The following is a 15,713-nucleotide window of genomic DNA, read 5'->3' on the forward strand; positions in this document are numbered from 1 at the left end:
GTATAGCATGTCGAAAAAAGTCATAGTATAGCATGTCGAAAAAAGTCATAGTATAGCATGTCGAAAAAAGTCATAGTATAGCATGTCGAAAAAAGTCATAGTATAGCATGTCGAAAAAAGTCATAGTATAGCATGTCGAAAAAAGTCATAGTATAGCATGTCGAAAAAAGTCATAGTATAGCATGTCGAAAAAAGTCATAGTATAGCATGTCGAAAAAAGTCATAGTATAGCATGTTGAAAAAAGTCATAGTATAGTATGTCGAAAAAAGTCATAGTATAGTATGTCGAAAAAAGTCATAGTATAGTATGTTGAAAAAAGTCATCGTATAATATGTTGAAAAAAGTCATAGTATAGTATGTCGAAAAAAGTCATAGTATAATATGTCGAAAAAAGTCATAGTATAATATGTTGAAAAAAGTCATAGTATAGTATGTCGAAAAAAGTCATAGTATAGTATGTCGAAAAAAGTCATAGTATAGTATGTCGAAAAAAGTCATAGTATAATATGTTGAAAAAAGTCATAGTATAGTATGTCGAAAAAAGTCATAGTATAATAAGTCGAAAAAGGTCATAGTATAGCATGTCGAAAAAAGTCATAGTATAGCATGTCGAAAAAAGTCATAGTATAGCATGTCGAAAAAAGTCATAGTATAGCATGTCGAAAAAAGTCATAGTATAGCATGTCGAAAAAAGTCATAGTATAGCATGTCGAAAAAAGTCATAGTATAGCATGTCGAAAAAAGTCATAGTATAGCATGTCGAAAAAAGTCATAGTATAGCATGTCGAAAAAAGTCATAGTATAGCATGTCGAAAAAAGTCATAGTATAGCATGTCGAAAAAAGTCATAGTATAGCATGTCGAAAAAAGTCATAGTATAGCATGTCGAAAAAAGTCATCGTATAGCATGTCGAAAAAAGTCATCGTATAGCATGTCGAAAAAAGTCATCGTATAGCATGTCGAAAAAAGTCATCGTATAGCATGTCGAAAAAAGTCATAGTATAATATGTCGAAAAAAGTCATAGTATAGTATGTCGAAAAAAGTCATAGTATAGCATGTCGAAAAAAGTCATAGTATAGCATGTCGAAAAAAGTCATAGTATAGCATGTCGAAAAAAGTCATAGTATAGCATGTCGAAAAAAGTCATAGTATAGCATGTCGAAAAAAGTCATAGTATAGCATGTCGAAAAAAGTCATAGTATAGCATGTCGAAAAAAGTCATAGTATAGCATGTCGAAAAAAGTCATAGTATAGCATGTCGAAAAAAGTCATAGTATAGCATGTCGAAAAAAGTCATAGTATAGCATGTCGAAAAAAGTCATAGTATAGCATGTCGAAAAAAGTCATAGTATAGCATGTCGAAAAAAGTCATAGTATAGCATGTCGAAAAAAGTCATAGTATAGCATGTCGAAAAAAGTCATAGTATAGCATGTCGAAAAAAGTCATAGTATAGCATGTCGAAAAAAGTCATAGTATAGTATGTTGAAAAAAGTCATAGTATAGTATGTCGAAAAAAGTCATAGTATAGTATGTTGAAAAAAGTCATAGTATAGTATGTCGAAAAAAGTCATCGTATAATATGTTGAAAAAAGTCATAGTATAGTATGTCGAAAAAAGTCATAGTATAATATGTTGAAAAAAGTCATAGTATAATATGTTGAAAAAAGTCATAGTATAGTATGTCGAAAAAAGTCATAGTATAGTATGTCGAAAAAAGTCATAGTATAGTATGTTGAAAAACGTCATAGTATAGTATGTTGAAAAAGTCATCGTATAATATGTCGAAAAAAGTCATAGTATAGTATGTCGAAAAAAGTCATAGTATAGTATGTCGAAAAAAGTCATAGTATAGTATGTTGAAAAAAGTGATATTATAGTATGTTGAAAAAAGTCATAGTATAGTATGTCGAAAAAGTCATCGTATAATATGTTGAAAAAAGTCATAGTATAGTATGTCGAAAAAAGTCATCGTATAATATGTTGAAAAAAGTCATAGTATATTATGTCGAAAAAAGTCATAGTATAGTATGTCGAAAAAAGTCATAGTATAGTATGTCGAAAAAAGTCATAGTATAGTATGTTGAAAAAAGTCATCGTATAATATGTTGAAAAAAGTCATAGTATAGTATGTCGAAAAAAGTCATAGTATAGTATGTCGAAAAAAGTCATAGTATAGTATGTCGAAAAAAGTCATAGTATAGTATGTCGAAAAAAGTCATAGTATAGTATGTCGAAAAAAGTCATAGTATAGTATGTCGAAAAAAGTCATCGTATAATATGTTGAAAAAAGTCATAGTATAGTATGTCGAAAAAAGTCATAGTATAGTATGTTGAAAAAAGTCATATTATAGTATGTTGAAAAAAGTCATAGTATAGTATGTTGAAAAAGTCATCGTATAATATGTCGAAAAAAGTCATAGTATAGTATGTCGAAAAAAGTCATAGTATAGTATGTTGAAAAAAGTCATAGTATAGTATGTCGAAAAAAGTCATCGTATAATATGTTGAAAAAAGTCATAGTATAGTATGTCGAAAAAAGTCATAGTATAATATGTTGAAAAAAGTCATAGTATAATATGTTGAAAAAAGTCATAGTATAGTATGTCGAAAAAAGTCATAGTATAGTATGTCGAAAAAAGTCATAGTATAGTATGTTGAAAAACGTCATAGTATAGTATGTTGAAAAAGTCATCGTATAATATGTCGAAAAAAGTCATAGTATAGTATGTCGAAAAAAGTCATAGTATAGTATGTCGAAAAAAGTCATAGTATAGTATGTTGAAAAAAGTGATATTATAGTATGTTGAAAAAAGTCATAGTATAGTATGTCGAAAAAGTCATCGTATAATATGTTGAAAAAAGTCATAGTATAGTATGTCGAAAAAAGTCATCGTATAATATGTTGAAAAAAGTCATAGTATATTATGTCGAAAAAGTCATAGTATAGTATGTCGAAAAAAGCCATAGTATAGTATGTCGAAAAAAGTCATAGTATAGTATGTCGAAAAAAGTCATAGTATAGCATGTCGAAAAAAGTCATCGTATAATATGTTGAAAAAAGTCATAGTATAGTATGTTGAAAAAAGTCATCGTATAATATGTTGAAAAAAGTCATCGTATAATATGTTGAAAAAAGTCAGAGTATAGTATTTGTGACGACCCCTCCCTTCCACTCTGTGTCCCGTTTGCTCTCTTTCTGTTTCTCAGGATGTCCAGCGTCAACTAATGAGCCGTACCTGAGCCTGCTGAGGTTCCAGCTTCATTGCGTCTCCCCCTGAACAGTGGACGGGCTCTTCTTTGGCCGACATGGCTGCTGATTAGTTTTGGTAGTTTAGTTTATGTGTTCTTTGAATAAATATGTTTATGCCTTTTAACTCGTCTGGTCTCCCATTCATGTTGCAGCCTTTGAGCTGGTTTGTAACACATCACAAACAAAGGTTTTTAAAGTCATAGTATGCAAAAAAAGAAAAAAAAAGTCATCGTATAGTATGTTGAAAAAAAGTCATAGTATAGTATGTCGAAAAAAGTCATCGTATAATATGTTGAAAAAAGTCATAGTATAGTATGTCGAAAAAAGTGATAGTATAGTATGTCGAAAAAAGTGATAGTATAGTATGTCGAAAAAAGTCATAGTATAGTATGTCGAAAAAAGTCATAGTATAGCATGTCGAAAAAAGTCATAGTATAGTATGTCGAAAAAAGTCATAGTATAATATGTCGAAAAAAGTCATAGTATAGTATGTCGAAAAAAGTCATAGTATAGCATGTCGAAAAAAGTCATAGTATAGTATGTCGAAAAAAGTCATAGTATAGTATGTCGAAAAAAGTCATAGTATAGCATGTCGAAAAAAGTCATAGTATAGCATGTCGAAAAAAGTCATAGTATAGTATGTCGAAAAAAGTCATAGTATAGTATGTCGAAAAAAGTCATAGTATAATATGTCGAAAAAAGTCATCGTATAATATGTTGAAAAAAGTCATAGTATAGTATGTCGAAAAAAGTCATAGTATAGTATGTCGAAAAAAGTCATAGTATAGTATGTTGAAAAAAGTGATATTATAGTATGTTGAAAAAAGTCATAGTATAGTATGTTGAAAAAGTGATATTATAGTATGTCGAAAAAAGTCATAGTATAGTATGTTGAAAAAAGTGATATTATAGTATGTTGAAAAAAGTCATAGTATAGTATGTTGAAAAAAGTCATAGTATAGTATGTCGAAAAAAGTCATAGTATAGTATGTTGAAAAAAGTGATATTATAGTATGTCGAAAAAAGTGATATTATAGTATGTTGAAAAAAGTCATAGTATAGTATGTTGAAAAAAGTGATATTATAGTATGTCGAAAAAAGTCATAGTATAGTATGTTGAAAAAAGTGATATTATAGTATGTTGAAAAAAGTCATAGTATAGTATGTTGAAAAAAGTCATAGTATAGTATGTCGAAAAAAGTCATAGTATAGTATGTTGAAAAAAGTGATATTATAGTATGTCGAAAAAAGTCATAGTATAGTATGTTGAAAAAAGTCATAGTATAGTATGTCGAAAAAAGTCATCGTATAATATGTTGAAAAAAGTCATAGTATAGTATGTCGAAAAAAGTCATAGTATAGTATGTTGAAAAAAGTCATAGTATAGTATGTTGAAAAAAGCCATAGTATAGTATGTTGAAAAAAGTGATATTATAGTATGTTGAAAAAAGTCATAGTATAATATGTTGAAAAAAGTCATAGTATAGTATGTCGAAAAAAGTCATAGTATAGTATGTTGAAAAAAGTCATAGTATAGTATGTTGAAAAAAGCCATAGTATAGTATGTTGAAAAAAGTGATATTATAGTATGTTGAAAAAAGTCATAGTATAGTATGTTGAAAAAAGTCATAGTATAGTATGTTGAAAAAAGTCATAGTATAGTATGTCGAAAAAGTCATAGTATAGTATGTCGAAAAAAGTCATCGTATAATATGTCGAAAAAAGTCATAGTATAGTATGTCGAAAAAAGTCATCGTATAATATGTTGAAAAAAGTCATAGTATAGTATGTTGAAAAAAGTCATAGTATAGTATGTCGAAAAAAGTCATAGTATAGTATGTCGAAAAAAGTCATTGTATAATATGTCGAAAAAAGTCATAGTATAGTATGTCGAAAAAAGTCATCGTATAATATGTTGAAAAAAGTCATAGTATAGTATGTTGAAAAAAGTCATAGTATAGTATGTCGAAAAAGTCATAGTATAGTATGTCGAAAAAAGTCATCGTATAATATGTCGAAAAAAGTCATAGTATAGTATGTCGAAAAAAGTCATCGTATAATATGTTGAAAAAAGTCATAGTATAGTATGTCGAAAAAAGTCATAGTATAGTATGTCGAAAAAAGTCATAGTATAGTATGTTGAAAAAAGTGATATTATAGTATGTTGAAAAAAGTCATAGTATAGCATGTTGAAAAATATAAAAAAAAGTCATCGTAAAGTGTGTCAAATTTGTTTAGAGTGCTGTGTTTACGCCTCGTGTGCACCCTTTGCACAGCATCTCCTCATCCCTCTGTGTCAGCAAGTGCCTGTGTCGGCTACTTCACAGTCACGTTTGCTGGCCCAGTCCACCTGAACAACCATTTTGAGGCTGGCGTGCCCACACCCCTCCAGCAGTACCCACGCCCCTCCAGCAGTACCCACGCCCCTCCAGCAGTACCCACACCCCTCCAGCAGTACCCACGCCCCTCCAGCAGTACCCACGCCCCTCCAGCAGTACCCACGCCCCTCCAGCAGTACCCACGCCCCTCCAGCAGTACCCACGCCCCTCCAGCAGTACCCACGCCCCTCCAGCAGTACCCACACCCCTCCAGCAGTACCCACGCCCCTCCAGCAGTACCCACGCCCCTCCAGCAGTTCCCACGCCCCTCCAGCAGTACCCACGCCCCTCCAGCAGTATAGTATGCCATAGTATGGCATAAAAAGTATGCCATAAAAAGTATCGTATCGTACATTATCCCATCAAAATGTCATCCTCGGGAATGTTGTAAAATGTCTTAACATAGCATTTCATAAAAAATGTCACAGTAGCCGAGTATGCCATAAGAATGTCTGCATCGACTGCATGACTGAACTGAGATGGTTATAAGTGTGTAACTTACCTGGAATGACTGAGCCGGCTGGTGTGTCTGCTACAGGATTAACTTCCACGCTGTGCGGCAGTGTAAAGTCCAACTCGGGACGCGGTAGCATGTAGATCCCCCCTCGGGGTGCCTCAGTTTTATAACAAGTGGGATTGGTGCCTTGTTCACCTGATTTAAAACATGAGCAGAGACATCATAGATTCATTCAGCAACATCTAACAAAAAAGTATATTTTCCGGTGATGGAAAGTCTGAATTTTAAACTCCATTATGAAGATAAAGATTGGTAAAGACAAACATGCCTTTGTTTGTTCTGAGTTCGGAGCGATTTCCCCGTTTCTCCAGCTCCTCCTTTTTAACCCGCAGCTCGTCAAGCTCCCTCTGGATGCTCTCCAGCTCACACAGTTGGTCGCTGTCCTCACAGGTCACTGACAAACACCAGACAGTGGGAAGACGTTGGCAAAGCTGAACAGATCAAGCATGCTACTGCACCTGTTAACCATTGCAGCGGTTCTTAATGGAGCCAAAAGGTTATGAGGCAAGTTAGAAATATGACAATGAATAATATTGTCAGTTAAATAACTCAAACGGAGTGGAACAATAACTCTTCAATTCATTTTACTCCTCTATTTGCCTCTTGAAGTCATTTCATATGTTTCATAGGCCTTAACACACGTCTAATCATTTGTTCCATGTTGTCCCCACATGACATTTCCCATTTCACGAATGATTATCCTTTATGGTCATGAGATGGAAGTACTTCAGAGGGGAAGAAATAATAGCCAGCTTCTAGTTTGTCAGCTACCGTTGTTGGTGCTAGTTTTCTGGCTCGTTTTTTTTGTTGGAAAACGAGTAAAAGATAAACATGAGAGTAAAATCAATAAATACATTTATTTCACTGCATGGTGATAAATGGGAAAAAGCTTCTTTTTTTTTTTACTGAGATAACTTTGTTGAATATAGCTTGCTGGCAAAAACGTTGAATCAATTAAGTTGCTATTTATTTTACCAAACAAAAGAAAAGTACAAAGCTTTATATTTACTTGTACACTTTAGATAGCTTGTATCTGCATTACGTGCTTATTTGAGTGGACAGATTAATTGACTCACTTCCCTCTGTGGTCCCGACACCATTGTCCTCCGTCCTCTTCCTGAAGCGCTGCATCTTCAGCAGAAGGAAGTGCCTGTTGTGGAGCTCCGCCATGCGGAACTCGATGTCGGTCTGGTACATCCTGTTTGAGAGACCTGAATCAAGGTGTTCTGTGACGTGGTTTTAACCACAAGGAATCCGCAAACTGAACGTAAACCATGGACTAAAAACTGATCAAAACCAGAGTCCGAATGCAGGCTCAAGTCCTCCTGGGGAAGGTTTAGGTGCCAAGGCTTCGTGCGCATACAGATGAAGTGGTAAAACATGCAAATGATGACAGCTTGGAGCACGAGCAGCACAATGAACAGTAGCTGACATTAACGGACATGATTTGACTCTTGTTTTGTTGCTGTGTGGAAGTACAGTTTCTAAGCTGGGTTATTATACCATCTAAATGTCATACATGTCTTCTCATCTTGTATCTTGGATCAACCCCTTTCACATGAGCTGCAGTCATTTGAGCCAGTGTGAGAGTAAAAATATTCTTTAAGTGGAGCAAAAAGAGTAGGTGCCATGAGTAACATCCATCATGTGATGTAATGTTTTCTTTCCAAGCCATCATCAACCCTTGATAAGAATGTAGGTGTTATCCTGATGAAGCTCAGTTCAAAGGTCATAGCCCATCAATGCACAGAGGCTTAGCAGTCGATTATTGGTCTAATAATAACATAACCCTTGTGTTGGGGTAGCACACAGCGTACCGACTTCTTCAACTGTGAAATGCGGCAGTTGGCCCCACGTGAGAGCAGCCAGCCGCCGTAGCATCAATAGAGCCTGGAGCCAGTTTGCAACATCAGAGCAGATGATGTCTGACCTACATTCCACACGCAGAGTCACTCCATCCGACGACATCGGCCTCAGCGAAAACAACAACCAACAGACTACAATTACATACAGATAAGGAGTGTATTTCATGAGCCTCTTTTCATTTTCAATTTCCACTGAACAGTTTGATCAGGTGGTGTCATCAGTGTTTCTATGGCACCGCGGAGGTTATCTGGGCCCCTGCGGCAAAACTTAAGTGTGTGTGTGTGTGTGTGTGTGTGTATTTGTTGTTCCGGCATCTTACCACTAGATGTCAGTCTCTTACATAGAAGGAGCCGGTCAGGCCACTGGAGGATTATGTTCTTAGTTTACAGGGCTGACGTCACCAGTCCTGCAGTGGCAGATCTCCGTCCATCGACCCAGCTATGCTGTCATTCATCCCTCAGTGAGTCTACCGACCTGAAATATTTAGGAGCTGTGCACACGCTTCACGTTTTTCTTTCTTTCTCTCCTTACAGTTGTAAGACTCACTCACCTCCCAACCCATGCACTGCAATACATCCACACACACACACACACACACACACACACACACACACACACACACACACACACACACACACACACACACACACACACACACACACACACAGCTGCTTATTTAACGGTGTGTGTATGAGTGTGTGTTTCAGATGCACACAGGTCAAATAACAGCAAAGTATGTGTGAGCACCACCTGTCAGGGTATTAGTCACACAGGGAAGGCTACACACAGCCATTGATCGTCGAAGAGCAACAAAAACTTCTCCTCAAACGACAGTGTTACTGCAAGAGAGTAAATGTTTCACACTTAGAATAATGTTACCGCCTTGACCTGAAACAATTCAAAATAGGTGTTTAATGTACTATTTGTGGGGCCAGCCCAAGAGTTTTAATTAGTTCATGTGCCCAGCACTACACAGCAGAAAACATTAGCAACTAGCTCGAGAACACAGTGTAGCAAATAGCAGCTAAGAAGCATCGGTGGAGACCAAAACAGAGCACGAAATGAAGTGAATGTTAGACTCATATTCTTCAGTGGCCAGAAACACCACTCAAAATAAATGCTAATATAACTGCTAAAAAAGCAACTGCTTACATGTTGGACACATCAATTTATAAGATGTATATGCTAGCTTGTGCTGGCCCCGAGTATCAAAATGATTGCAGGTTTAAGTTGCACAGATAGCTACAAATCAATTTAACATTGCAGAATTTTTCTGAACATATTAACCCTCATAAACCCCGTACAGCATGCTGTACTGTGTTTCAACATGTGTCGAGTCCCCAGCCATCACAGTTGGCTGTTGCATAACTGATACACATCTCTCATCGTTCACCATAACAACACTGCAATAGCTGAGTGCAGAGATACAGGTCAGCCTGTGTTTACTGTGCTGTTACTGTATAGTAGACAACACAGAAGGCTTTAACACACTCGGCTGTCCAGTGTGACCATTAGGCAACACGTTGTACTGGGTCGCTCCCTCCCAGAGGGCGTCTCGCTGATGATGACATACAGTTACTGAGAGGATTGCGTCATGCCTGGATTAGTGCGTTTTGATGTATTCCTATACTTACGCGGACCAAACTACAGCTCGTGTGTCAGGGATGTCTTTCGAATTATAATTTTCAACACATTTTTACAATAATGTCCATCTAATCTTATGTCTGTAACGAATTGTTTTACAATTTTGTTTAAATATGCATGTAAAAATTGTTACCTTCTGGGACAAATTTGTATTGTTGTCTTCTTCATTGCAGTTGCACATTCATTGAGGAACATGACTTGTGTTTCGGCTTAAGATTAGCATCAGGTTTAGATAAGGGTGCTTGTGATGAATGTCAACACTCACGAGTGTGCTATGACAGTGTGTGTGTGTGTGTGTGTGCGGACGTTACTGTTCTCTTGTCCAAATAAAACCTTTGTTAGAACCACTTCCTGTGCAGCAGCTTGCAGCTGGACTCTCATAGTGACTAATAGGATGAGAATTTTGAATTCACACACACAAACACACTCTCACAGTAACAGCAGTTGGTTTCACTCATGTTCTCAAACATGAGTAGCAGCAATGATGTCATCAAACTGGGACAGTTTTTTTTTTTTTTTTTTGCTTGGCATGGCAGACAGGCGAGATCACTGCACCATTCAGGCTGATCAGCGGCGAGGAGAGAGAAGTAAGTGAGAGAAGAGGGAGAAAAGAGGACGAGAGAGGGTGTCAGGCACGATGCCAGCATGCAGATCTAATATGAAAAACGATGTCTGCAGCCGCAGCGACAGGCGAGAGGGGATGGATCCAGTTCTGCATCAGAGCCACTACATCACTTTGCCCATAGATGCCTATCTGCACACGAGTTGTGTTCACACACACATCGCTGCTGTAAATCACCTGTTGGAACAAGAGGGTTATGTAATGGAGCTTCCCTAACAAACAAAAAAATCTCCGTGCAGCATCATTCAGCTGTAAAAATGCAGAGATTAAAACCGCACGGCACCTCGTTGTTGTGCCTCCAACGCAGCACAAACAAAGATCTCGGTGACAAATCGCAAGGAGTTTCCCGGTGTGTTACCACAGCGTGCCTCCCCGCTGGGCCAGACTCATTTGTCTCAGGTGGATCGACTCGTCAACAGATCTGCACCCACTTCTGCTCGCGTGATCACCTGTCAGGGCACACTGATAAACATGGCGGGTCACATCGTAATATCTCAACACCTCGTATTAATCGGCACAACGTTTAGTACGGACATTCGTGGTTCCCATACGATGAATTCGAATGACTTGTGTCTCAGCAGCTATTGGATGGATTGCCATGAAGTTTGGTGCAAACATTCACATCCGTCTCAGGATGAATCGTATAAACGTCGGCGATCATTCCATCGAGCGCCATTATCAGGTCAAACTTGTCCGACGCTTTACTTAACACATACTCTGTGTTTAATGCCAATCAGCAAATGATAGCATGCTGGCACTTCAGACTAAGACAGGTAAACGTTATACCTGTTAAACATCAGTCTGTTAGCAGCGTCATCGTGAGCATTGATGTTAGACTTTTACTGTTCAACAAATCCCATTTAAAAATCCCAAACCATACTAACAATATTTTAGTCCATGCATTGTTATTCATATATGTCTAAGTGCTGGAGTTGTTAGCTGCATGTTTGCGTACACCGCCTAGGCAGTCTTCTCCTTCTTTGCATCCTATTTCCCTCTGATGTATACCGTCAGCGTTTGCTTGCTGCAATGGCCTGATTCCCCGCAGGGATCATTAATGTTTCATCTAATCTAATGGAACTCCTGCTGTCACCACAGAGCCGGCTCACAGTCAAAGACACCGGCACAGAGCAGGCAGAGCCGGATTGGAACACAAAAAGCACGTTTGAAGTAAAGCAGACAGCGATAAGCTCATACGGAGTGATACAAATGTGTACGTATTGTAAGGGAGGAGTATCGAAATAGGCCATTGTGTCAGCTCATGGTTAACTTCAAGGAATTTCTGTGCATAGACACTGAATGGAATAGAAGTGAAACACAAAGGGGTTGACTCTTCCTGTGCCTGTGATGTCCTGCAGAGTATCAACCTGCTAATTCACCTGTAAACGTGAATTACTCCCTCCACATTCCAAGCTCTCTGTGAGGGAGTGAAAGGGTTAGAGGCAGACGGAAAGTGAGAATGCGTTCGCAGAGAAGGAGGAGGGGGGGAGGGCGGGGGGGACGCTGACAAGAAAGAGAGAGGGGGAAGTGAAAAAGACAGAAAGATACAGAGAGAAACACTTTGATGCATAACGATTTCACGAGGCCAGTGTGACCTGTTCAGGCAGTCCACACACTCACACACACCCACAGGACTCAGTGAGGCTGTACTGGCATGCTGCATGGCGTCCACACACACAGGCTGACCATGCAGCATGTTACATATGCGACTTTCTACCCGACGGCACCACATGACACAGGGAACAGAAACAGCACACGTCTGTCTCTGTCACTTCCCCCGGTGGTCAGCAGTGGTCTCTTTATGGTCACAGACTCACGTATGCACACACACATAACTTCCCCTGCTTCCAGTGTAAGGTATTGTTTTAATACTGTTGTGTGTGTGTGTGTGTGTGCACGTGCTAAGTCCAGTGCTAATGCGTGCAGCCAGGCAGTGAGAGGAAAGATAAAGCCGGCTTTGTGCCCAACTCATGATCTCGGCTACAGAGTGGCTGAAATGGCACACAGCCAGTCACAGGTTCACTGCGGTCGTGTGTGACTGACACACACACACACACACACGTGAATCATTGCCATATTATTTTATTATTTTGAGGCATTGATATAATTACTGTAAACAAACAAGACCATTGATCCCAACTGACTGGCCTCTAATGGCTTCTCGTACATTGTGTGCCACTGGAGCAGCAGTCATGATAAAAGAAAATACAAAGACTGCTGTGATATGATGCTTAAAGCTGCACTGACTTTCAGCCAATTGAGGGCAGATTGAGGAACAAGCTGTAAACACAGCATGAACATTGTATCACCCTCTGAAGTTGAAAGGGCAACCTCTACATCAGAATGTAGTTTGTTGATTTCAGCTCAGTATTCAACACAATCTCCCTCGTGAAAACGGATAAACTCAGCACCCTGGGCTCGAGTGCCCACACTCTGCAACTGGTTATTAGACTTCCTTACAAACAGACCCCAGGCAGTTCGGCTTGGCAGCCACACCTCCTCCACTCTTGAGGTGAAAACCGGAGCCCCCCCAGGGACGTGTGCTCAGCCCCCTCATGTTCACGCTGCACACCTACGACTGCAGCCCGCCGACATGAAGAGAACTCTGTTGGGAAGTTTGCAGACGACGCTACTATTATCAGCTGGATTATAAGCAATGATGAGAGGAAATCAATAATATTGCAGAGTGTTGCTTGGACAACAACCTACTGCTTAACTAAAACAAAACAACAAAGAGCAGATTGTTGGTTTTAGAAAAAAGGCTTGAAATGCAACATGTAGCACCTTTAAGCATTATGCTGGTCATGTACAATGACAGAAGGCATTCGTTGAAGGCAAGATTAATTTAAAGACGACCTTAAAATCCAATAATTCCTAAATTGAGAACATATATTCGTCTCGGATAGAGCAAACAAGAAGCCAAATACAGAACTGAGGCTGAGGGATGTGTGCAGTGTCCTCTTCCAAGTCATTTCTACCCGCTCTGAACTTTGACTGCCGCAGACCGGTCATGATGCATCTACTCTCGATGAATTTTGGGGCTTTCTTATTTGTTCTCGACTCCCAAATCATGTCCAACACCCAAGAAATACGTTTTTTCTCTGTTTTCTCAATATTCTTTCCTTTTTTGTTACTTTTGAGAAGACAAAACCACTTTAAAAACATCGGCTGATGACTTCCAGGTAACGATGTTTTCACGATAAAAACCTTCATTTGGTTGACTTAACTGCACACTCTTATCATCATATATTCCTCACTTAACTTCTTATCAGTCTCTCCTCCTACCGTCTACCAGAACCTTTGTGTATGCAACCTTTCTCCTACTTCCTGCTGCAGCTTGCCCGGTGTGGAGATGCAGCCTCCACCTGTAGAGAGAACAGGGGGAAGGTGAGGTGCCAGGTTACAAACGCACCCAATGTCACCGTGTCCGTTCTGCTCCCCTGCCCACCTCCACACAGTGTGCAGTGTCCTCTGGGATCAACACTACATTCTACATGGTGTTCACTGGCCTATTAAATCATTTCAAATCATTTATTTACTCATTTTTGTCAAAACAGTTTCAATGATAAAATTTAATATTTGATGAATAAATAAATATCAAATATGTTGCGGTTTTTTTTGTTTCGTCTTTAACCCTTAATGTTTCTGTGCAAATGAAATATGACAGGCTGAACACATGTGCCGTCCTCTTTGTTTACCTTAATTTTACGTCTCCTTGTTTCCACTGGTTACCCCATGTTTAACGTCACTTTGCAATGCATATTGGGTAATTTCCTTGGACAAAGTCGGCATCTAATGCTGACTTACGGAAAGGGCTCAACATGTCTGCCAGAGAGCCCTCAAACACTTCTTGAGTTGCTTCTTCTCCTCATCAGCAACCCTCACAGGAGTCTGGAGATTGGGCCCATGTTAGCTTGCTAGCAGTCTTCTTCTTCTTCTTCACTGCTTTTGTTGGTGCCTCACTGCAGTACGTTTCTTCTTCTTCACTGCTTTTGTTGGTGCCTCACTGCAGTACGTTTCTTCTTCTTCTTCACTGCTTTTGTTGGTGCCTCGCTGCAGTACGTTTCTTCTTCTTCTTCACTGCTTTTGTTGGTGCCTCGCTGCAGTACGTTTCTTCTTCTTCTTCTTCTTCGCTGCTTTTGTTGAACAGTCGATCAACGGAATACTTCATAAAAACAAAACATTGCTCAAAAGCGCTACTAGCGGTGAAAAACTCCACAGGGTACCTTTAAGTGAATTCGTTTTTGTTAAGTTACATTATTTGTGCACTGGTTTGACACGATCTAGTCCGGTATCTTAGTTTTAAAGGTTAAAGAGGCTTGAAATCTTCTCAAGTGTCGTCTCCTTCGTCTCCAGGAAATAGTTAACGTCTAAATTAAGTTCAAACTAATTTACCAGTGGTAAACCCCGAGTGACCTACAGCAGCGAGCCAATATCGCAATGTTTACACATGAAGCGTGACAGGTGTACTGCCGGGGGGCCATCTGTGAGGCTGTGCTGTGTCCACACCATGCAGTGACCCAGACCACAATGTCCTGCTTTTGTGTGACGTGTAAATAAACTGAACAGAGCGGCATTACCCTACAACAGTATACTAACAATTGACAAGTTAATGATGAATTTAGCATTTTCTCATCTCATTTAAAAGGTAGGTTTTGTCATGTAATTTGAATAAAATGCCTGGGGATGGACGGATGAGACATCGCATCATACTGGGCCGTGTTGTGCTGCTGTTGGGCAAACCGGGACTGCTATTCCTGTTCCCACATACTCCGACACACAGCAGTGTCCAATGCCAAGATGGCAGCATTCACCCAACCTGCTGACACATTTGCAGCAGCTCCATCATTGGCAAAGCGGCGCACACAAGGGGGATCTGCTTCATTTCTTGTAGAGTAGGAAGCGGCCGGGGGGCTGGGCTGAGGACATAGAGAACTATGCGACACCTCCTTTATCACCACCACCGGCATGTCTGTGTGTGTGTGTGTGTGTGGTGGGCGTTTATGTATGGTAATTCTGTGCATGTGGACAGCTGGTGTTCGTTTGTGTTTACATCTGAAGAAAACGGGATTTCAGGGAGGCGAAGACTGAGATGGCCGCAGAGCCAAACCCTCTTTCAAAAAGGTTTTCTCTCGCTTCATCTCCGGCACTTCTTCAAAAAAAACACACACACACACACACACACACACACGCTATAGGTCTTCATCAGGAGGCCAAATGATAATTTGTGTAGGCCCCTCCCTTTGAACGATGTCATATTCAATCAACTGCAGAACCAATATTCCCACACTGCAGTAAACCATGCCGATTAGGTTGACATACAATATTTATTAAGGTTCACAAAAATGATAAGTTAATTATCAGGTAGTCCACAAATATTGTGGGAATGGTCTCATACAGCCATACAAAGTGGGGAAACATACATGAGAAACC

This window comes from Melanostigma gelatinosum (assembly GCF_949748355.1).
Source record: "Melanostigma gelatinosum genome assembly, chromosome: 21".
NCBI lineage: Eukaryota > Metazoa > Chordata > Actinopteri > Perciformes > Zoarcidae > Melanostigma > Melanostigma gelatinosum.